Source organism: Tupaia chinensis, unplaced genomic scaffold (assembly GCF_000334495.1).
Source record: "Tupaia chinensis unplaced genomic scaffold, TupChi_1.0 Scaffold000161_1, whole genome shotgun sequence".
In the NCBI taxonomy this organism is placed as follows: domain Eukaryota; kingdom Metazoa; phylum Chordata; class Mammalia; order Scandentia; family Tupaiidae; genus Tupaia; species Tupaia belangeri.
The window spans coordinates 1333072-1339180 of NW_006159632.1; positions in this window are offsets into that span (position 1 = coordinate 1333072).

Sequence of the window (6109 nt, forward strand, 5' to 3'; positions counted from 1 at the left end):
GGGCGCGGCGCCGGCCCGCGTCAGGTCTGCTCCTCGGCGGGCGGGCGGGCTCCGAGCTGGCGCCTGCGGAGGCCGAGCCCCACGTGCCGTCAGGGAAACCCGAGCACCGGACCGCCCCCTCCGGGCCTCGGCGGGAAGTCCCGCCCCCTCCGGCCTGCGATTGGGCGAAGAAGGCCCTCGCCGCCGCATTGGCTGTGCTCTCAACCAGTCACCTGCGGCTCCACCGCCGGGCTCTCTGGGAGGTGAGCGACCCCGGCGGGAAGTTGGAGCCCGCGCCCTGCTCGCGCTGCGGTGTGCGGATCCCAGGCCCAGGGCCTTCGTGGCGCGCACCGGCCGGAAGCACCTGCGCTCGCTGCGGCGCCCCCTGCCCGGCGGGGACCGAGGACAGCGTCCCCCACAGACCCCGCCGGGTTAGGGACCACGCGAGGTCGGCGGGAGGCGCTGGCGGGCAGTGCGCCCGCTGGGACCCGCGCTGCGCCCGAAGCGCGTCGGAGGTCAGGCACCCAGTGCGACGTCTGCGAAGCTTTTTTGGTTTTTCCTAAAATTTTTTGTTGTGATTTTCGAACGGCGGGGTGAGGACTCAACCGCGGTGGGCCATGTGGGAATCCAGCGTCTTAACCTGCAGGCCACCTGCTGACCCACGAAACTTAAAAAAGCACAAGTTTGGCGGAAAAATTTTGAATGCCATTCTCATTTTGGGGGATTATATTAATATGTCCAGCAACCTTTAGGCTTTACAAAGTTGCATTATGTATAGAGTTCTTACCAAAGGTGATCACACCTTTGCCAGGAGCCAGGGAGTTGGGGAGGGAAAACGAAGGAGAGATTGGGCACAGCCCGAGAGCTTAAGATGGTCAGGGCCGGACTTCCAACGTCCCCTGCCGCAAGGCTGTTGATGTGTTTCTTTAAAAACGTCTTTCACGGCCAGCCAGTAGCCTAGTGGTGAGGGGAGCAGGATTCCGCGGGGCTGGTGGTTCTAATCTGGGCCCTGCACTTGAGAGACACACCAGGGTATGTTTCTGGGCGTAGCTGGGTGCCCCGGGCGCTGGCGGGCAGTGGGAACGGGGCAGAATAGAGGAACGGGGCAGAAGGGCCTGACCTTGCCCTGCCCCTTTCCCCACGCAGGGGCCATCTGGCAATTTAAAAGAATATTAGATAGGCCCCTAGTCATCTATTCCCCCTCCTCACAATCTCCTACCAAAAAGGGTAGGAATGGTCCATCGGTCTCTGTTTTACCACGTCGGCAGAGTTTACTTTCTCACAGTGAACTGACCAAGTTGTGTTTTCTTGAGGTCACATGGGGTGGCAAGGCCAAGAGGTACATGGTGCCTACAGGGGCAGTGAACTCTGCAAACGCTCACACAACTGAAGCTCGGAGAACACCATACTTGGCTACACTGTGCCCTTTTAGGACATGTGGGGGTCCAGCCCGCAGTGCTTCAGAATGTGCCCTTGGGCCCCGGGTGGCTGCAGATGTGAGTGGTGCAGGACGGTGAGGTTGTCCTGGTGGAGGGTGGACCCTTAATCCAACAGACGCATGGAGTCCTTGGAAGAGGACAGCCTCTATGCAGGCAGAGGTGGGAGTGGAGCCCAGGCCAGATTGCCAGCACTGCCCAAAGCTAGAGGGGCAAGGGAGGGCCCCCGTGGGGCTGGGGGTGCCTCAGAGGGCGCAAGGCCCTGCCTGCACCTTGGCTATGACTGTCCCCCAGACCTGACATGGCAAGTTCTGTCTCCAGTTGGCCTGTAGTGGCCCTAGTAATACATCCTGTGTGGGGCAGGGCTACCGAGGCAGGGACTGGGGGCCCCACCCCATAGAAGAGAACCTGTCCTGTTCCTGAAGCAAGCCAGCTAGAGGTTCGGCAGGGCTGCAGCCATTTTGAAATGAAGGAAGGCTGCTAACGAGACCCTCCTAACCAGGTGCTGAGTCATGGAGGTCTGAGGAATGGTGGGATGAGAAACCAGGAGTGGGCAGTTGGGGGAAAACAGGCCTCGGGACGATACCCGGGAAAGCAGTTGGCGTGCGAGGGGCAGTGAGCACGTGCTTGTACTTGTGTCCAGCACCGAGAACTATGTCAAGCCTTTGGAGACGGTGGCCGTGCTTCTTGCCTCCCCAGTAGGTCCTAGCTAGCCAGAGTGCTAAGTACCCAGCTGGCACTGCACACCAGCACGGGTTGGCACTGTGGCCTCGCCTTAACCAGTGGGCTTGGTGTGCATCAAACCCCTTGTCTTCCAGCCGGGGCCCTGAGAAGGCGAGCTGAGGGCCAGATCTGGGACAAGGCACTGCTTCCCTCGAGTGTGCTGGGTGTCCATTGGTTTTCTCCAGGAGACCTCTGGCTTTGAGCCCCACCACCTCCTTCCTCCTGTCCTTTCGTAGTGTCAGGGTTGAGATCCGCCCCAGAACCATCTAAGTCAACAACAGTGACGATGGCCCCCACGGACTGTACTAAGCTCTTATGACAATATCCCTGGGAGACCTCACCCCGCTCCTGCACTGAGGGGAGTGGCCATGACCACCTGGGGTACACACTCCAAAAACATCCTTATAGAGAAAAATCAACAAAACCTAATGATGTTTCTTTAAAAAGGTCAACGAGATTCATAGACCTTGAATTAGACTAAGGAAAAGGGGAGATTCTCTGATTAAACTGTACACACGACTACTGCCCACAAATCCGATAATCGGGACGACAGTGATGTTCCAGCCGCCAGGGCCAGGACTCGAACCACAGTGCCCACGTGGATATCCAGTGCCTTAACCACCAGGCCACCTGCTGGCCTTTTATTTTTCTGTTTTCTAACTTACCTTGATTCTAGCCTTTACTACTTACTTGCTTTGCGAGCTTTGGGTTCACTTTCCCTCACTCTTTTCAAGTTCCTCAGACTGGGTAATGAATGTCTTCAAGCTTACTTCCCCATTCTCCTGTCTGCGCAGAACTGCTGTTACGTCCCTACAGTGAGCTTTCCATTTCCATCATAATTTTCAGTTCGATTTCCTGCTTATTTTTATAATGTATATCTTTGTCGAGTCTTGATCATTTCAGTTCTTTGTCCATGGCTTCCTGTAGCTTATTGAAAATGCCCGAGACCGTTGATTTAACTTCGACTGCTAATTCCAGTGTCTGAGCGTCTTCAGGGACAGTTTTGTCGCGTCCTTTATTTCCAGTGAATGGGTCATACTTTGTTTATCCGTGTGTTGAGGACTGGATATTCTGAGTACGTTATGGTGACTCTGGAAATCTAAATCTCTCTTGGCCAGAGATTGCGAGGTTTGTTTATTCAGGGCTCACCTAACCCTTTGCTAAATGACTTTTGCAAAGTGTGTATTCCTTGTGTGTGGTTAGTGCATCTTTCTTCCATAGTCAGTTGAAAACTAGTGATCTTACAAATATTTCCTTAAATGTCTAGCTCTTAAGAGGGGGAGTGGGGCCAGCAATTGGCATAGTGGTTAAGGTGCTGGACTTCCGTGTGGCCAACCGTGATTCAAATCCCGTACCTGGCAGCTTGAGAATTACACGGGGCGTGTGTGTGTGTGCATACCCAAAATCCTGAGAGGAGACTGGAGAAGGGATTGTGGCATGGCCATGCCCCCTTGGGGGTGATCTAGCTTTCCTTCTCTCTGTGTGTCCTCTCTCCAGCTAGTTCTCACACCCTGTAGCAAAAAGCCAACATTTTAAAAAGGAGAGGAGAGAATAGACCCAGTTTCTTTAAACTCTCCCCTTTCCTGAGAATCCTCGTCAGCCCTGAAGGCTGAGACATTGACCGACCTCTGAGCTGGCCTGTCCACCATCAGAGCAGCAGCCAACAAAACACACACCTCGGCTTTGGGGAGGACACGGTCCTGTTGCCCACCTGGCTCTGGTGAGCCACACTCAGAGTGCCTGCTGTGGCGACCTCAGCTGCCAAGACAGCCGGAACTGACCAGAACGCCCCGGAGCTTCCCCCTCGATGTCAGGCTCCTTCCTGGGTGCTGCCTGTGTTCTGTTGTGCCGGGAACCCACAGGAACCATGCAGACAGCCTCTGCCTGCCACTGGTTTTGGTGACGGGATGGGTCCTGGGACCTTCCTGTTCTACCATCTTCTCTAGCATCTAGAGAAGTGTGAGCCCAGAATGATTCTCATTCTTTTAAAGATGATCTCTTTTCCTCTCATTTCCCCTTTTAATTGTAGATTTCTTTTCTTTACTTTTTTTTTTAAAAGAGAGATTTTTGCTACAGGGCATGTGCACTCACTGGAGAGACAGAAAGACAAAAAGCAAGAAATCACTCCTCCGGGGGCATGGCCATGCCGTTCTCCATTCTCCTGAGCTTTTGGGCGTGCACACACACGCACCCAGTATAAGTTTTAAGCCACCAGGTCTGAGACTCAGACAACGGTCAACTACGTGGGAGTCCAGCAACGTAAACATAACACCATCTGCAGGTCCCTCTTTAAATTTATTTTTTACATTAATTCACTATACATCATTACAGCATACGAATGAATTTTCCATCCAAAATACACTGTGTATTGGCTCAATCAAGCACATCAACATACATGTTATCAGAAAATAATTTTCCAATTCTTATGTCTTGTATACTTTGTTTTTTGTTTTGCCATCCATGATTCCCTATCCCTCACCCTCTGCCATGTCCCACCCTCCTCCCACATGTCTCTGGTATCCATGGTTGTCGTTTATTCTAGATGGGAAACCACATTTAGTATGTTGTGATGATGCTCAGGGAATGAAGGTTAAGTAATTTTAAAAAAAGTTGCAGGAGAAAAAAAACACAGTAAAACTGTTCATATCGAAATTTTAAAAAATGCATATATGATGACTGCAGTAAGCTATATAGCCCCAGCTGGGTATTACTTTATAATATGTTGATTCTACTCACTGAGGTTTATGCATAAAGTCAGACTTGGGTTCATGTATAGGTATACGTCAGCTGTGCTAGCTATTGGATACATTTAGACTAATTACGTTCATTAGCAAATCAATTAAATGGGGGGAGGAAGGCATAGAAAACAACCTCTTCTTTATAATTCAAAACACAGGGCAGACTATCTGCGTCAGTGTCCATTCATTCCTTTGGCCTGGTACATGGCATGCCCTCCTGCCTTGCATACCTACATCTTTTACTCCATCCAAAAAGCCCTACTTAATAATATTTGTGATTACTGCTTCTGTCCCACCTGTCCGTTACTTCCTCAAAATGGTTGTTTACTTTTTTCAAGTTTTATCTTGCTATAGAGTGCATGCTCTTACAACAGAGAAAGTGAGAAATCACCTCCTACAGGAGATGGCCACACCAAAATTCACTCCATTTCTCCTCTTGGAATTGCTTTTGGGCATGCATGCACAGGTGCCCAGCACGCTTCTCAAGTTGCTGGGTCCAAGACTCAAAGCACAGAGTGGGCCATGTGGGATCCTACCTACAATGAGAACTTGAAGAGGGCAAGGTTGTCTGAAGTCGACTAAACAACTGCTCTTTGAAATAATAAAAACAGGGATTCCTTTTCTTTTATAAATGGTTTAATTGATCATTCAGCTTCAGAAATAACTCCTAAAATGAAAATATAAACATTTTATTGTTTTTCAGAGTTCATTTCTTCTTTTATTAGCAGACAGTATCAATCCATTCTCGTACTGAGTGCTGCAAAGAAATGAAACATTTGGGTAACTGCGTTACCCAGACCCATCCTAAGCAGCACAAGTCCCCAGCAGCCTCAAAGGGAAGACTTCTCGCAGTTGTTCCTCAGTGTTTGTGGCCAGGCTATAGCACCTGCTTGAAGTGGAAGAGTTCACCTAATCCTACCCCAAAGTGGCAGGCATGGAACCCTAGAAGTCAAACATTGCAAGAATCTAGATACCACTATCTACTTGGTAAGGAAGCAAGGGGCATGAAATGTGTGAGCTTGAAGCTATAAGTGGGCCTGTGTAGGGCAGGTGTCGGGCTGTGAGGAAGGAAGGGAGGCCATGTTCCCGGCTGCTGGTGGAGATGCACAGACGGACGGCAGAGAAGACGGCAGTGCAACGTATCCCTGCATCTGAGTGGCACTTGCTGTTCACAACTGTTACCGTCTGTAATTCATCTCACAATCGCTAGGGACTCAGATGCAAAGACAGAGC